Raw genomic sequence first — 18,550 nt, 5'->3', positions numbered from 1 at the left:
GCTTACTTTAATGAATAACAGAAATGTGCTATGTTCACACAAGGCCCATAGCACTTCACCCAAATCATTTTAGAAGCCTGTACAGATTTTATTTGTAGTAGTTTTTTTGTTTTTGTTTTTTTAAGAGAGAGACTTAGCTCTAATCTCACTTCAGCAATACTGGTGAAATTTATGGATTTCATATACAATTCTTAGCCTAACTATTACCACTTTTTGCCCCAAAATGTGTGCATCAACATCTGAAAGAGGTTATTGTTGATCCATCTTCTCCACATGATACTACAGGTCACTAAAATTAACTCTTGCATAATGGATACTTGGATAGTGATTTGTGCAGCATCAAAAAAACCACATAACTGCTTTTTAGATTATGGTGATGGCTACCTGTAGAGCATTTTGTTTCAGAGACCTTGTTATGCTGCTATATTTTGACAATGCACTTGCTTTTCTGTGGCACACATTGGTGAACACTGTGCAACGTTCTTTTGTACTTTGTCATCATTCTGTGCTACATATTGATTGTGGGAAAATATGTGGCCCTTTCAAAACCACACAGATGTAGTTCTATCCATTTATATAATCACTTAGCAGCATATGCCATTGTGAAATACTTTCATTGCAAGTGAAATGAAAGATAGATGTTTAGGTGCAGACTGCTATCTCAGAGCCTGCTATTTTGACATTGCTTATAATATATATAATTATACACGGATGCACATGATCTGATGGAGACAGTTATACCACAATAGTGACATAGGTTTGGACTCCCTCGCCATGAGAGAGAAGCTTGAAAGATGTTTAAAAGCACATTATTTATATAAGGAAATAAAGTGTTGTTTTCCAACTGGGGTGAGAAGATAGCTTCTAAAGTTCTCAGAGGTAATGGATAGAATTCTGAAGCGCAATAGACTCTTAATGAGATTTCAATAGCTCTTCCCTCATCAAAATCTCTCTAAACCTCATCCCAGCTAATCATTTTCAACTGGAAACAGGTTTTATATTACCCTCTTCCTCTGCCTGAAGGTCTTCCTGCTGCTTTTCGCTTCTACGATGAATTGCAAATCCCCCCTTCTGTACTACCAACTTAGCATGATGTCCTAACTAATTCAGCCAGTAGCTTGGGTCTTCATGTCATTTCCCAACAAGATTCTGTCAGGGTCAGATACCTATATTTCTTACACACTAGAGCAACCACAGGGTATCTAGTGTAGACTTGGATCCTAGTATAACAGTGGATGTCTTTAACTATTTGGTCCCAACTGGAACCCATCCCTCCCCATATCTGCCATTTCCATTGCTAAAGTGATCAACAAGAGCATAGCTATAAGTCACAGCTTTAAGTCCTGCTAGACTGCACAGTGACAAATTTCCATTACCATTATGAGAACCATCATCAGCATTTTATCCTTGCAACGAATGATAGCAAGTACTTGTGCTAAACCGATTGTAACAAAACATATTTACTAACAGTAGCAAACATCTGTATTTATATTGTCACACATAACAACTGGATTTTAAAATCATATTTGGATTTTTATTCTAGGAGGTAAAATCATGTTTTGCACTATCATTGCCTAACACTACAAAGATCTGAAAGCTTATCTACATAGAAGAAAACACTGAAAAGCTGAAGGGGCACTCTACATAACTGCCATTTTATATATAGTTTCAAACTATCAGCAATGGAATCACAGCACTAAAAATTCTTATTCATTAACCAGTGTCATAAAAAAAAAAGAAGAAAGAATCCAAGCTCTTATCTTTTGAGGCAAAATATCGAAGGCAATTTGTATTCTTCTTGAAGAATAAAAATAATAAGACCATATATAATTTAAAAGATGTTATTCTGAAAACTGAATTGCTTTTTCCATTTTCACATTAGCTAATGAGCATACAATTGGAATTAACTGATCTGTACATATTTGTACCATGGTCTCATAACAGGCTTCCCTGATTAATGGACAGATTGATCAAAAGACAAATTGGTCTCTTAAGAGTTTAATTTGACAACCAAATTTGGAATAGAGTTGCTATGGTACTAGAACACAAGAAAAGCTCACTGATTTTTTTAAACCAACTTTTATGAATATCTTTTGCTCATAAAAGATTTTGCTCATTAATATTTGAACCTCAAAATATTTTCTACACAGAAATAAAAAGCAAAATATGAGTCCTACGTACAGGTACATACTCAACTCACACTGAATATGTTAAACATGTGGCTGCAACAACAACAGCCGCCACAAAAAGTTGCATATTGTGGAAGCTGGTTCTCACACTGATAAGAAGCCTAGTAGTCATTCCCAAAGCAATAAACAGGTGCAGCCTTTCCTTCTTTGACAAGACACAAGCTTCTTCCCCTTTATACCCAAAACATGTGACAAAGTGAACCAGAATCTCTTCGCCTTGCTTTGCCCATATTTAGGATTATCATTTAAATAAGTAGAATGTTCACTGGAATTCTTCACCTTCATTTTAATAAATATTACCAATCCAAACTTTGAGAGACTTGCTTTCTGGATTAACTGGTTCCAGTTCCAGTTGCTACAACAGAAGTTTGACACGCATATGAAATGTTAAGGACATACTAGGAACTCGGCTGATGTGCTACAGGCCCATCTCATTCAGAATTCTGTCACACAGTGGTCAAGGAACAGCATTCAAGGGAATTTACAAGCTTGGAGAGTAGCAGTCCTTTTCCACTGTTGCTCTTCAGAGGATGGTATCCTAGGTGGGCTGCTGTCACTCAGGAGATGGTATATAGCATCATGGAGCTCTCCTCCATGGATTTCTATGCTCTCCTTTTAAAACTGTAACTACATTTAATTCCGTTCTGTAGCTATATGTTGCTTAAAGAATTCCCTTTTATTGTTTCTAAAGTTCCTTGGGTTCAGTGGATGGTTTTGATTTCCAACACTATAAGAGAACACACAAACTTATCTCCACCTACATTTCATGCCAATCACAATTACTGTATACTTCTACCACGCTGCCCCTTAGCTGTCTTTTTTCTCAGCTACAAAGTCCCAAATACTGTTGTCTTGCTTTGTAAGAAGGAGATGGTCAACTTGTTAACATATGGATCTCAGCCCCACACCCACAGCACTAAAGGACCCCAGTATCACACAATCTAAGCTTGGTGGCATTCCACAGCCAAATTCCAGCAACACAATTTTCAGGTTAAAAAAAAACACCTTAAAATAAAGTTTGGGAACAGGAATATAAGGCTTCTCTAAAATGCTGCCATTCCATCCTCTCCGCAATACCTCCCATCACCAGAAAGGAATAAAGATTCCACATTACTAGAAAGCCATCTATGTCCCTCTGATCCTTTGGAAGGATCACTGGCTTTAGGAACATTTCTCTTCCTGTTGTCAGGATTGTTCTGGTTCTGTAATGAGTTTGGTTGCCATTTTTTGCACCTTTTCCAGCTCTACATTAATCGTTACGTGATGCGGTGACTGTAAATCCAACAGCAGTCACAACACAGATTTGTAACAGCATTACTATCTCAGCAGCAAACTTGTCAATTTATGCAAAAATTAATATGTGCAACACATGTAAGGAAGGAGCTGCTTAATTTATTCTGTGAAACTTTGGAACAAATAAATATGTTCAGTTATCCAGTTAAAATCAAGTTCAAGTTAAGCAGAAAATCTGATTACGCCTAACAGTATCACTGCTAACAGAACACTTAGCCACCACTAGTGCCAGTACAAGAAGGGAACGGGAAAAAGGAATGGGCTTTGCAACTATCATTTTTAATTTATCCTAAATGATCCCCACTGTTGACTATAACAATCTTCCATATGTACATGTTGCTTTTTCTGTATATCTGAAATATTGTAGATGTCTTGTGTACAAATAATGATAAATACTTGCAATAATAATACACAATAACCTTGCTGATCCTCAAACATAACATATATGCTTGTGCAAGTCTTGTTTTGCAAGCAAATAACCAAACCTTGTAAATAGCGCCGTACAAAGCCTTTGACATAAACGCTGCACAGCACATGGGAGCACATATGAACTTCCTCTCTTCCAGTGGCTAATGCAGCTGCATCTTTTGCACAGTTTGGGTGCCTGCTTTGGAAGCTGCTTCTGGCTCTCTCTCAAAGACTTTGCAGAGTCCTGATAAATATATTGCCAAATGAAAAGAACTCTCAGGAAAATCTCTCTGGATTTATACAAAGCTATTTGATATCCTGCTGCTGATACAGCTACTGATCTTCAACCATCGTCCTAAATTCATTTTAAACAGAATTCTTCTGGTATCAACACTCTGACATGTACAGTATGAGTTTACTGTTATATAGCCTAAAGACCCTATTGCATGCCCCACAGGAATTCAGAAAAGGCTTTTCCTCCTTACTCTTTTCTATAGTTGAAGAATCCAGGTCAAAAAGGAAAAAAGGGACTGAACAAAGCAAATCTGACAACAGTTAAAATACAGGAAAATTTTAAAAAGGGAAAAAGGGAAAAAAGACTATTCAGTTTCTAACTTCCCCCTTTTTGTGCTTCTGCTAATTTACAATTATTATAAACACTTGGGCCCTCTTAGAAGCCAGATTGTAAATGTTTACATTTTCCATGTTACCATGCCACATACAGGAACCATTCCTGCTTAAATTTGGTTAAAGTTCTGTGCTGAATATATTCTGTTAATTTTGCCATTCTCCAAGTCTAAGTTCCCAATCATATATTGTTAGAATTGTATCTTTCTTCCAGAATTGGGCAAAATTTATTCCCGCTGCTGGGAGCATATATCTTATTACATTGCGATGTTTCCTGTTGATTTTTTCTGGAATTATACCTAGTAGGAAAAATTGTGGTTTGATTTCATATTTAAATTCCAAAATTTTCTGCATTGTACTACATATATCTTTTCAGCACTTTTGGGTTTTTTTTAACAAATATGGTAAAATGTTCCTTCAGTTTTATGGCATTTCCAACATTTATTACTGTATAATTTGCTTACTTAGATATTACTGAGTTGTATACCATCTGTAGAACATTTTGTACCAATTTTCTTTTAAGCTATAGCATGGTGTAAGTTTTATAGATTTAGTCTCCATAATTATTCCCATTGTTGTGTTGTGACTATTTTTGTCTTTTTTCTTAATATCCCTCCTTCATTCTTGAGATCTGATTTTATCCTTCCAGCAGTTTGTAAATACATTAACCAAGGTATATTCCGGCTTAAAGACACAGCAATAATTACTCAATATTTTAATTAACTCTGAATCCTAATTCTAATCCTACTTGGCAGAATCCTGATACTTTACAAAATGATTTAGACACGTGAACAAGCTTTTTTCTATACTAACAGTAGCATTCTATTTTTATAACACCCTGAACTGTTAAAATGAAGATAATTAGTGAATTTACCAAGCTTATAAAGAGATATTTGGCATTACACTTCAAAAGTACATTTTGTAACTGCCCTGGCAGACCTTGTTTGTTGTTCAGTTGCCGATTGTTAATGCAAATGCCTACTAGTTTTAGAAATTTAATCAGCTCGAGTATTCAGCACAAATGGTGATAGATTGCTTTACTTATTCCCAGATCACTGAGTGACAGATCTGAAGAAAAGGTTAAAGAGCTTTCATATTCCCAGCATTACAGTTCAGACACTTATGAATCACTGGCTGTGTACACAGATAAGTAGATCATTAGTTCTATGTAGCTGAAAAGCTTTTCTGTTGCATGACTAGCTTAGAGGTTTTCTCTTCAAACAACAGTGGGAGTATGTTCCATGGAGAGATCCTCATAAATACACACCTCCGCATCTATGCAGAAAAAGCTCCTGTTTATGTACGGGAGAAGTAAAGATTTTGTACTGCCTGGGAGCAAACAAAAGTAAAGATTTCAGCCTGGGAGCGGCATTTCAGAGGCAGCATTTGGGAGGGCGTGTACTCCATGTAGAAGAGAATTATCTTGAAAATATCTTCTAATCAATCCAAAGCAAGTATGTACAACATTTAATTACAGATCATGTACTAACCATCGTTTAAAGTTTTAATCTGATGCCTTCTAGTTGTACAGGAACTACAAATCTTAAAATTCCCAGTGTGCATGGGAAAATCTAAGCCCTAAGATCCAAAGTTTACCCTAGTTTAGCATGCTCAAGAGTTATACATAGATGTAGCGTACAGTTTGCTCACTGCAGTGTTGTTCTAGAGCCCAGGACTCCTAATTTCAACTCTACACTCAATAGCAAAGTTTATCAGGCTAACCTATATCACAGGCTGTTGCAAGTATAAAATAAACTAAGATTTTCATGACATCATTTCTGCTATCAATTTCAAGTTATGTCATATACTAGTTTGCAATTAACGATTTAAAACTCAGATGGATTATTAAACACAGAAAATTATTTCTGAGTAAACCTATGTAAGGTTAAGTTGCAACCATAGTTAAGAAAAAATATTATATAACATGATTAATATCTACGTGCACAGTTTATTCTCTCTCCTGCTTTAGAAGAAACAATCCTATTACCAACATAAAGCAGATTTTCAAACAGCAGCCAGAAAGAACCATATTAACTTGACCTACAGTTGCTTCTGAAAAGAACCAGACAACAGATGTTGTGGTTTACTAATTAATCTGTTGCCAGTAACTCTTCGCAGCTGTCCACAGTATACTTTATAACAGGATCCTTAGGCCTTTATCTAATTATGTGTGGCTCTCAACATCATCTTATTCTCTAGATCCACAGATTCACTCTTATGCTTTATACCAGTTGGCTGGAGAATTCTGGGAGTTGTAGTCCACACGTCTTAAAGTTGCAGAGATTGAGAAACACTGTTTTATACTAAAGTAAAGCTACCTTTAAGTTAACTGAACTCCTGATGACTTCATGATCAGATTCATGCAATTAGTTTTCTTAAAACTAATTAGCTACCATATGAGAGTGGTTAGTCACTGCCTTTTTCAAGGATTTTTTTTTCTTTAAATTTCCCAGGCTCAGCTAGTGTTCCATTCTTCCTTGGAAGTCTCCCATCCTGCTACTAATAAGGCTTGACCCTGCTTAACTTTCCTGTTCAGATAAAGTCTGCCAGGTACTAACAGCAACTGAGACTGTTCTACTCTTCTTATAATTGCTTTTTTACTTTCTGTGTTGTGACATCAAGAATGACAGAGTTCACCTCTTCTATCATTCAATCAGTAATATCAATTTATCCCACAAATTACAATTATACATTTAATATTGTCCAAAATCATCTTGCTCCTGCCAGTGATAATGGTGGAGAAGAAAAGGTTTATCGGGATTCTTCCATAGTCCACTGGTATGTATGAAGCCCCACATTCCAAAATTAAATAAATCTGCACAGACATAGCATCTGTGCTAGTCACAATGACCCTAAAGTGCACTGACAGTTTTCAGAAAAATGTCCACATAAATCTGAAGATAAGTAAAGGTAATATATAAAATAGAATCTCTTTTTTTAACAGTAATTTTATTAAACATCAATATACTACTAAGACTCTCCCGTTTGTAACCTTCAATTGGCCAAAATGGTGCATCATAGGGCAACAATTTATGAAGCAAGGTACCTCAAATGAGCTAACTTAAAGAATCCATCCAATTCCTGTGGAATTGAAATTTCAAGGATCTTCACACCAGTTCTATTTGCAAAGTTGTGGCTGCTGCAGCATCGCTGCAATTAGCTGCGGTCATGTGGTTGTGATTTACAACTACACTTCCTAGAAACCTGTAGGTTGCATGGCACAAGGGAAGATGGGAGGGGCATATCCCCACCGTCTTTCCCACCTCCCTCTGGTGGCAATCGGCTGGTGGCAAGGCCCAACAGGCAAGTGGCAATTTGGAAGCAAGGCCAAAAATGGAAATATCTTAATGGTGGGTGGCCAGGGAAGGATGAGGGAGCAACTCAGATGCCTGCTGGTGAGGTAGGGCTGGGTGGGGGGCACCAGTGGTCAACGGGTGAGTCCTATTCCTCCCTGGAGGAAGGGGGCCCTTGGGGACATGTTGGGATGGGGAGTGGGGGTGCAGTTTTCCTTTTGGTCCACAGCTCCCTTTGTTCCCCATTCCTCCAGCAAATTGGCAGGCAGTTCCGCAGGTCAGCAGAAGAGGAGGAGGAGGAGGCTATACTGTGGCTCTGCTGAGGTTCGTGAGGGGAGGGGAAATGGCACCAGCCTATATTATATGTGGAAAGAAGGATGACCCAACAGGTTGTGGATTGTCTAGTTACAAATAAAAAGATAAAAACTAAGAAAAGAATAAAAAAAATAGAAAGTGCAGAAATTTTAAAAAAAGAGAAAGAGAAAAGAGAAAATAAGAACATAGTCAAGAAAAAGAAAATACATATATAAAGAAATGACTTCCCCCTTCATCACAACAAGTACAAACAACTTAGTAATTTATCACCTTCTCTTAAAATACAACAAATGATCTCTTCTTCTCATATCTCATCTCTTAATAAATCCTTAAAACCTCATTCAGTTCTGGTCAGCAAAAGTCCATCAAAGGTTACCAGAGATAACATACCTATTTTAATCTTGATCAAATAAACCAACTTCATATTCCTTCTTTATTTTTAACAATCTTGATCTTTAATCCTTTCAAATAATGTCCTAGAACTAGATTTCTTTTCATTTTTTCTTTGTCCCTTTTCACAAAATTCTTCAAAATTTTAACAAGTCTCTTTTGTAAGTCCAATACAGGAAAGTTATCCAGGTCACTCTTTTGGTTTGTTACTTGTATATGCCTTTTAATTATTAAGACATTAAATGGTTTCATTTGTATATCCTGTGTAGCATATTTTTCCCTATCATTCTCGTAGCCTGTCATTTTAAATACACTTTCAGGCCAGTCTCAATGTTGTCTGGTAAAACTTGTTCCATAACATTTTTAAAACACAGCCTATCTATGATGGTAGACATTCTTAAAATTAACTTCTGGGTCCGCTGTTCACAAATATCCCTCAATATGTCCAGTGTTAAAGTAATTTGCTTCATTCTGGATTAGTAAGTCAAATTTAAATGTTCTCCTTTAATTGTAATCTTTAATTCGTTCTTTTTCTCTCTAGTGTCCAACCAAGTCTCATCCTATCATGTTTTTAAGAATTCAGACAACACCAATTTCCCACAGGAAGGATTCTTATAATGAATTTCAAAATCTTATTTCAAATCCATTTGGACCCGTAGTCTGTTTGTAACTTTCTAAAATCAGTGTTCTAATCACTCTTTTGGTGTTTATTCCAAAAAAAAAAAAAGATTTTTTTAAAATCCTTAAACTTCTTTCACTAAGCATTGAAGGAAACTTACCTAGTGTTGTAAAACCTGTTGTTCCAAAGGTTCCTAATATCTGAAAAGCAGTTAACAAGCAATTTCCAAAAGTGATTAGAAAAGGAAGCATGCAAACCATGCGTCCATAAAGATGCCAATGGCAGTTTGGGCAAAAATGGCATTTCCTTGTCTGCCAGAGCTCTAAACCTGCCAGAGACTGCTGTCTTGTGGTCTCCTTGAGAGAAGCAGCTGTCTAGAGCACTTGTGGGCAATCCCAAGTTGTCTCCTTGTCCAGAGAGGAATCCCAAAGAGCTGGTCCACTCATGGGGTCTTCATTCCACCACAGTTGTTGGCTCTGCTCTCAGCAGAGAGAGCAGAGCCAACCATTTTTTCCCTAGAAGTCATATATGGAATAGAATCTCAATAGAATGCTAAGTTAGAAATAAATTTAACTGAAATATACTGCCACTAGAATAGAAAAAAAAATCTCATTTGCAATTCTTTATACAGACTTGGCAACAATCCATTAGATGCTGAACAACCTGTGATCCAATAACCTGGAATTGAGTAATCCTGCAGCTCTTTCTGTGCTAGAGTAAATTACTCATACTGCATGTACGTTCACACTTGCCATATACTCCCCTTTCTCCATCATCTGCTATAATTGCTATAGAGGTTTTTTTCCTACTGCAGCAGTCTCCCCTCCCCATCACAGTCTCCCAAATAATGTCACATCAGACCTCAGTTCTTTGGGCTACTATTTGCAAACCATTAATTTAGAAATACTTACACTGACATCATGGGGATTATGTGAGATTACAACCACAAATAGCTGCAATCAAACAACCAGCTCTCAGAACCTGTGCTTGCACTTTATAGGCAGCTAGGGGATTTCTTTCCAAGGAAATACATTAGCTTTCAAATCTATGGCTGCACAAATCCTTAATTTCAGAATTTAAAGGCACCTAAACATAAACTGTTATTGAGTTTGTACCTGGCAACCTTCCACTAATTTATTTAGATATTATGCCAAGTTGCATCTCCTCTCAGCTTTTCTTTCCTCTTGGGCCTTCTTCAACCCCTCTCTCTCTGCAAAGTGGCATCATTCAGCCTTCTAAAGTGCCTCTCAGAAACAATTTTGTCATTCCCCATTCATTTGCACACATTTATTCTAGGATTTTCCCTAGACCACCCAGCAAGCTTCATAAACTGAACAGGAACATCATTCCACTACATTTCACCCACCCCAAAGACAAGCTGCAATCAATTAACTGATACCACAATCTTAAACCCCAAGAAACCCACCAATTCAAGATGCATTTATTGATTCCCACTGAACTTTCTTCTGGGAGAAGGCTAAAATCCCTCTATGCACGTGGGAGTAAGTGGCAGCCATTTCTCTCCCCCAAAACTGCACAACCCCTTCCAGTCTTAGCCTCCTGCAAGCCCCACAACAGATACCAAAACGCTGCCGTCGCATATCAACGGCGCCTCATCCATGAGATGCAGAAATAAAGCACCTTCACCGGCCAGGCTATTTGCGCGCTCTCTCCCACCCGCTTCAGATACGTGCTACACTGACTCTTCGGCTAAGCCTCCTGAGACTGTAGGACAGCTCGGGGAAGATCCGCACCAGCTGGCGGCCACTTGTTCGCTCTCCATTTAGGAACCCAGAACCGAAGGTCGCCATCCTCTGCCTCTTGCGCTCCCCTCCTCCCAACTGCGAAGACTGTTTCTGAACAGGGAGTTCGTTTTCTGGTCAAAGTCACGGTTGCCGAATCTGCGGCTTTTGTAGCTTCCGAGAAATGCTCCTGAGCATCTACAGAGTACCCCGTCCTCACTACTAGGGCCAGCCCACGCTCCCTCCCTCTACGCCGCCTGATTGATCCTTGGATTCAGGAGCACGAAGGTGCCCCAAGCAGAAGGGGCACGCCCTGGCATTTCTCGGGGTCCGTATTAAAATGCCAACCATTCACGACCTACCAGAAATCCAGGTTCCTCCGCCGGAATCCCCGGACCGTCCGCGGCCGAAGATGCTCTCACCGCCTCTCCAGCCTGAGCCACCGCGCCTCCAGAGGCGGAAGCCGGCACTACGGCGCTACGGCTGCGACTCCTGCGGCGAGGAGCGCCGAGTCCGGCCGGAGCCAGCCTGGGGAGCCTGGAGCCCTCCGCAATCTCGTTTGGCAAATTAAGCCGAGAAGGCAGGGAGGGAGACGCGGCCAGGGAAGGAGCAGCGCGGGGCCATGGGCCGGCCGCCCCTCTTTCGCCCCAAGGCTCGAGGTGAAGGCTCGAGGGGAGCAGCCCCAGAACAGGCAGTTTCTCCGACTCAGGAATTTTTGATACGGGAGGGCGGGAGAGAAAAAAATGCACGACTCTAGTAATAGCCGCCGCTGCGCCAGCCGCGAGAGGAGGAGCGCCAGCGGAGCAGGAGAGGACAGCGCGCGAGCATCGCCGGCAATGCGCATGAGCGCCACCTCGCAGGACTCGCCACCGCCGGCACTGCTGGCAGCGGCGGCGTCGGTCAAACGGCGAGGGTGGCGAGCTGGCGGCCTTCGTCCAGGGCGAAAGCGGTCGCGGCTGGCGTGGTCTCCGGGCGCGCGGCCAAGCCAGACACTTCCTCCTCCTTCCCGTCCGGCTGGAGACTCGCGCTTCTCATACGCGCCTCTCCGGCCCCGGAGGAGGAACGCGCTGCACTCTCGTGAACTTTCCTCGGAGCAATATTGTCAGGCAGCCTCTCTCCGAGAGGAGCCTTATTCTTTCTGTACCGGCGGGTGTCAGGGGGCTCGAGCTCGCGTCGCCTGGCAAGTGGAAGATCACTGCGCGGGCAGGACGGCCAAGGTTTAAACTGGGCAGAAGGCGGCCGGTGCAGCCTTTAACTGGGTCAGTGGGGCGTGAGGCGTCGGAAGCCTGAAGGGCTGCTGCGATCATCCTGACCGGGTGATTTAAATCAAGTCGGATGGTCTTGATGCACTTTGATGATTCAGTGCAAGCATCACTGCGTCTCTAAGCCAGCAGCGATTGCGTTGCAGAAGGAAAGCGGTGTTACTGTACCGAGGCAGAAAATCGGAAGGAGTCTGATAGCGCCTTTTCAGACGACCACCTTTTATTAAAAGGCACAAGCTTTTGTGAGCTGCAGTCCCCTTCGTAGGATGCAGCACAGTGACTAGACTGATGTAGGATTTAAACTGGGGTGGAAGAGGAAAGGAGGGTAGATGCAGGCGCAGGTTATGCGAGAGATATCAATTAACAAGTATATACTTTTGTGTATACTTTATACACAAGCCCTTTGTGTTTGTTGACACCTTCTTAGATGTGATGTGAGTTCAGCAACCTCTTGCTCAATGGTGGAGCCCCATTTTTCTAAAACAGTCACTTTGAGGTCCGCTATAGAGTGTCCTGGGAATTATCCTCGTGTTGAGCCATGATGTCAACTTTGTGTCCATTAATTATTGTGTACAAAGTTTGCAAAAACTATAACTTTTAATAAAACGTGTTAGTTGGAAAAAGGCGCTACCAGACTCCTTCAGCGACTTGATCATATCTTTAGGGAGGCTACAGCATTGATTAAATCATTCAGGCAAAAGAGCAAACATGCCATTGGTGAATCATTTTGAAGTTAATGCATAGTGATTGGGTTCATAGATCTCACTCACTACTCTGTTTTTGTGAACCCAAACTAGCTATTGTGGTTTATCAGCTATTGTAGTTCATGGCTTAGCATGAAGAATAAATTAAATCATTGATTTAGTTCGTGTGATATATTAAGCCATGGCTTGTGGGGCTCACTAGATGTGGCAGTCTGTAACATGAGGTCCCTTAACCTCAATTTGTACTCACAGCTTGTTTTTAGTTGACTTCTCTGATCCATGGTGCCACGTGTGAGTTGAACCCAGACAGGGATTAATTTATGTTTAACTCTCCCTTTTGTCCCCCAGACACAGAAAACAAGAGTACTTGCAAAATGGGGCTGCTGTTCCAGCTGCAACATCTCCAGTGTTCCCAATTCTATTTTTACACACAAATTCTGCAAGCATTGAAAAAGTAAACATAAATCTATCTGATGGGGTGATCCAGGGAGGTCCAGTCTTTCCCTGTTCATGTAATGGCTCCAGTCCAATCTGGTCATTACGGAGGAATTTTTGTGTTTTAGTTGTTCAGCCTTCAGACAAAACCAAGAAGGATCTGTCAGTCATCATAACAGTTGGTTCAATATTGGCCAACAGAAATGGTGACTGGCCAAACTTTGTTGGGTCATCTGGTGTAACACTCATGTAAGACTCTGATCAGTGGTTTATGGTAAACCAGGCTTAGTGTATCATGTAAATGCACCCACCGTATTATGCCTTACAATGAAAACAAAAATAAAACTCTCCATTAGAAGCTTTATAACTATTGTATACTTTATAAACTGCAGTCTATCAAAAGTAAGAATCTTGGTGGTACCTCTCTTTAAAAGGCAGGACCAGGAAACAATATGATTAACCTAGTTGATATCCTCTAGAAAAATGCCAGATATGCAGAAATGTAACCCATCTTTTCTTAGTGTTCTTTTTTTTTTTCTTCAATCAAGTTTAGTTCTGTCTACAACGTCAGAACAGGTTTTAATCTCTGCACTCTACATATTATGCAGTTGAAAGTTGTGAATTTGAAATGTGCTTGAGATTTTTTCAGGGTGGGGTGGGGATTGCCTTCAAGTCAGTCTTGACTCCTCGTGTCTGGCTCTGTAAATCTCTGCAGTTTTCTTGGCAACACTTTTAGAAGTGGCGGGCCGTTGCCTTCTTCCTAGAGCTGAAGGAGAGTCTGCTGACTTCTGGGCCTAAGGCAGCTTTAGAACTCAGGCACTCCAGTTCTAGTCCAACACTTTAGCCATTAGACCAAACTGTCTCTCTGCTTGAGATGTTAGCTAATATAAAACCTGATTGACTTTCTGCCATATACTGCACCATCATATAATCTTGCTGTCATCAACAGAAGACAATTCAAGTACGAATTCACAAGATCACATATGGGATCACTTTTCATTTAACATTTTCCCTTGGCACCCAGGTGTGCAAATGATTACCAGATCTACAATACTGTCCTGTGTAAAATCACCCTTCACTGTTTAACACATGATCTATTAAAAGTTTGGATGGCTATTAGAATATCCCAGCCTTCCAATTCAATGGAAGCTCTTTCTTTGAATAAACATAAGTCTGTGCAATTCACTGCAACTTAGGCAACAAACTGAAAGGGAGCCATTATATCTAACTTAACTGAAACTAATTTGCAGTTACTACTGGCTGTACTTTATTTGCAAAATGCATGGCTAAAAATAATGTTGGGTATTTTTCTTCCCCAATGATATTCTGCATGGTAAGAAGTATCACCAGGAAGTGGGGGGAGCAGGGAGAGAAACAACTGTTTTATGCAAGACTGCTCAATTGTTTCCTTTTCACTAAAACCTTGAATTTTCTCTAACACACATTTGTTTACTATTTTGCATTTTAAACAGTCGCACAACACAAAGTACCCAGAATTAATTACAGAAGGTATCTTAAAATAAATCCTTCATATGATTGTGTATTGTTAAATTGTTGGTTTTATTGTTGTCCTGATTATGTGGCTCATCATTTAATGAAATAATTAATTTTAGAGGAAGTGTCACTATGCAACTAATGGCTTTATGTGCATGTGTGAGACCCTCTGTGCTTACAGAACAGTCTACTCAAAAGTAAATTCTGTTGTGTTCAGCATGACTAGGGAAGTGAATATTAGATACTGACTTTTTTTAACTGACAATTTTTATTCTTTAGGCCAGTGGTAGAGAATCCGTGGTCCTCAAATATTGGTCAATCACAATTCCTAACAGCCTAGGCATCATGGCCAATGGTGAGAGATGCTGAGAGGTGTAGTTCAGCAATATGTGGAAGACCACTCCTGCTCTAGGTTCACCTTCAGTTTTAAATGAAACTTTAAGGAAGACAGTTGTGTTGCTTTAACTAACACTTCCTATTATCTTGAATTCATGGAACTAAAAGCATTGGAAATCAATTCCTAGGGTTAGAGGCAACATATGGACACATTCCTGCTTTACTAGCAAGGGGTAATATCGAAAATCTTTCCATAATATTTGTGTAAATCTTGTTTACACTAATATTTTGAGAAATGCAGATGATGCCACTTTGTTAACTGAATGTAAAGAAAACTTAAGAGCACATGATAAAAGTGAAATATTAATCAGCATGCTTAATATCAACCAACATGCTTAATGTACTAGAGTTAATGGCAAAGAAATGAAGTTGGTAGATAGTTTTGTGTTTTTGGTTCAAGAAGAGATAAAGTTGGATAAATATATATTCTCTAGAAATTTAATCCTACATTTTGTAACTAGCTAATAGTAGAAGTTTCTCAGATTCAGTTTGACTACAATAAGTAGCTTTATTGCAGATGAAAAAGAAGTCCTATATATAGAAGATCTGCCTACTGCATAGTAGCATAGCAGTCAAGTCTTGTATATGTCTGAATTCCAGAGTTTAAATACTAACTTTTTTCTTCACACCTTTCTGAGTGAAAGAATATTTCCCAACTTTCTTCAAAGCCATGGGAGGCATTTGAAGCTGCTCTTTCTGGCCTGAGAATTATTGGTTTCCACCTTGCCAGCTTCATCCTTTTCAGACAGTGTGTTGTAGAAGTAGAGAAAAGAGTAATTCTAGGGAGAAAGGCAATAACAAACTTAGAAAAGATCATGAAGGATAAAGATAGTTCAATGATAACACAGCATATGTTTTTTCTAGTGGTAATGTGTAGCTCGAGGGAGAGAAGGCATACATTTGGTTATAGATCTGGATGAAGTTACTAGCAATAACTTTATCCAGGAATAGTGACACCTTATCTGGACTGCAAAAATCCAGATGACCAGACTACATGGTAGCAAAAAGTTAGAATTTTCTGTATTTCTTTTTTTCCATCAAGCAGTCATCTGGATTTTTAAATCAGATATGGCCTGGGCCAATCAATCCTGGATGAAATAAAGGCTGATTGACTGATGAAATAGAGGCTGATCATGAGGCAATCATCAGCAAACAGAAACTCATGTAATTTCGGTATGCGCTAGAAGAAATGACTATGCTTGTAAGGTTGAAGGAAGTAGAATAAGGGACGAGAATGAATAAAATGGATGATATCAGAGATATTACCAGAATAGTCTTGGAAGAGCTGTGAATTGTTAGCAGAAACAGATTGAGATGGAGGGCACTTTAATCTTTAGTATATTGGGTGGAATTATTGTAATAGTCCAACAACATATGGAGAGCCATAAATTTTGTTCTTGACTTAGCAAGAATGGAGAGGGTTGTTTCCTTCTGAATTCTGAACTCCGTAAATCATCAGGACTAAACTAAACAACACCAGAACATTTCACAAAGTAGACAGAGACTAGAGGAATTCTTTGAGGTTTTTGTTGCATTTGCTCCTTATAAGGTAGAAAATGTGTGTTTTTATTTGTAGAAGGTGCAGAAATCTACCATATGCTCAACTTGTACAAAAGCTGTTCAGTGTTTTTATGAATACTCTAGCAGCCCTTCTATTCTCAACTTGCAGTTAATGCTATTGGCTCATGCTATTCTGAAGTAGTAGCTAATGCAGTTGATTCTGCTTTCATATTCCTTTTTATCATTTGCTCATTGATTACTGTAAATATAAGAAAAGCTAGGGTTTTTAAACTAAGCAGCTTTCCTAGTGTTTATAGAAGGTTTTGGGGTTTTTTTTTTGGTGGTGTCACAACATTGGATCTTGCACCAGAAATCCTACATATCATGTCTCCACATGAAAGAAGCAAAGCTCTCCTAGGCACAGAATAGTCCTCCTAAGATGAACATTTGTTTAAGGCAGTTGGATTTGCTGTGTGCAGTTATTTGATGCCCACAAACCCAAATAGTCTCCTTTTTTCAGTAAAGGAAAGGATGCACAAAACGGAGAAGAGATTCTCTGGTTATTTTAAAAAGAGAATGAACAGAAAGAAATATCAATTCATACCTCAACATCTGCGAAGTCTATACAAAACTGGCAAGGCAGATCACCATTAGTTTATTTACACGTTAGTGAGAAATGAGATTTGTCCAAGATTATTCTTATAGCAAGCTCTTCCATGGCCAAATTTTTGAAAAAAAGTTTGCAACATATTTCTGAAATTATAAACGGGCCAAATGGTCTCAAAAATTGGAGACCCCAGTAAAAGACAACAGAGGCATGTGTATCACTATATATTAAGTAGAGGCTTTGGGATTTTGATTTCAACAATGTGGAATACCTACTATCTCAACAAAAAGTAGAAAAGCTTGTGGTGACATTTTCCACCATATGAGAAAAATAGACTAAGCCTAAGGATCTCAACACCAAAGCATGACATGTTATGGGAAGCCCTGCCTGAGCAGGTCCTCCTTTACATGCCTGCATTGTGACACGTTGCAGGGTGGAGCTTGCATAGCAACACCACTGCACATGCTCACAAAGCACATCTTGTGCCTTGCTTGCTGGCAAAAAACAGACCAGCCAGACTGGTCTGCTTGTTTTCTGCCAATAATTGCAGTTATTAGTCAAGAGCAGATCAGCTGCAACCTGCTGCTGCTGGCCTACTTTATTAACATCAAGGAATAATGAAAGTACTTTTTCTTTTTTTGCTGTCCTCTGTTTGGATTTTTAAAAATTTTCTGGGAATTAAGTTGTGTCAATTGACATCACTGGCTAAAGTGCAGATACTCATGGACTATAGTCATGCCTATGATTAACCATGATTTGTTGCTGAGTAGAGCAAAGGAGGCTAGGTTGCACAAGATGCTAAGCCATGAACCATGGTTTATGGACAGTAGGTGGATCCATACCATATGATAAGCTGTGCAAGCAAATAATATTCTGGCTTGGTGCACTGTCCATATTTTTGCTGGATGAAGTGCAGACATCTTCGCCCTAGACTACGCTCTGGTGTCCTTTTCTGAATGAACTGTCAAATTCATATTGCTAGTCAAGTGTCCTCCTCTCCTTCAGCTGCTGGTTCTACTTGCATCATGACTGAGTAAGCAAACTGGAGGCATTAGTGGACATGGGCTCAGATCCATGGAGGAATTGAATTACCACCTCCCCAGCACACACACACAGCAGGGCCCTTTCCATTCTGTCATTCTGGTTTTCACTGGATGCAATGAAATATTTCTAAAGCTCTTTGATCTGTACCCCTCTGTAATATTATTGTTTCCTCTGAATAAAGAGTTTGCTATTTCCAGATATGTATTTTCATGCCCATAAAGGCTTTGCATCC

General features: G+C 39.6%; 1 protein-coding gene across 4 annotated transcripts in view; it reads right to left on the bottom strand.

The window, feature by feature from the left end:
- PAG1 (phosphoprotein membrane anchor with glycosphingolipid microdomains 1) overlaps positions 1–11,784 on the bottom strand; it is a 108,697-nt gene extending 96,913 nt beyond the window's left edge. For 2 of the 4 annotated variants that reach the window (XM_088149182.1, XM_088149180.1), the window contains exon 1: positions 11,239–11,784. The gene's annotated coding sequence lies outside the window, so the exon portion shown is untranslated. The remainder of the gene's footprint in view (positions 1–11,238) is intronic. The other 2 variants (XM_088149176.1, XM_088149173.1) reach the window with 1 other exon arrangement.
- Between the last annotated feature and the right edge of the window lie 6,766 nt (positions 11,785–18,550).

The sequence above is a fragment of the Python bivittatus genome, unplaced genomic scaffold (genome assembly GCF_059951505.1).
Source record: "Python bivittatus isolate LINGU-HERP-01145 unplaced genomic scaffold, Pbiv_v1 ctg000590_np1212, whole genome shotgun sequence".
Taxonomy (NCBI): domain Eukaryota; kingdom Metazoa; phylum Chordata; class Lepidosauria; order Squamata; family Pythonidae; genus Python; species Python bivittatus.
Note: the sequence above shows the minus strand (reverse complement) of the source record. Positions and strands in the feature narration are given on the sequence as shown.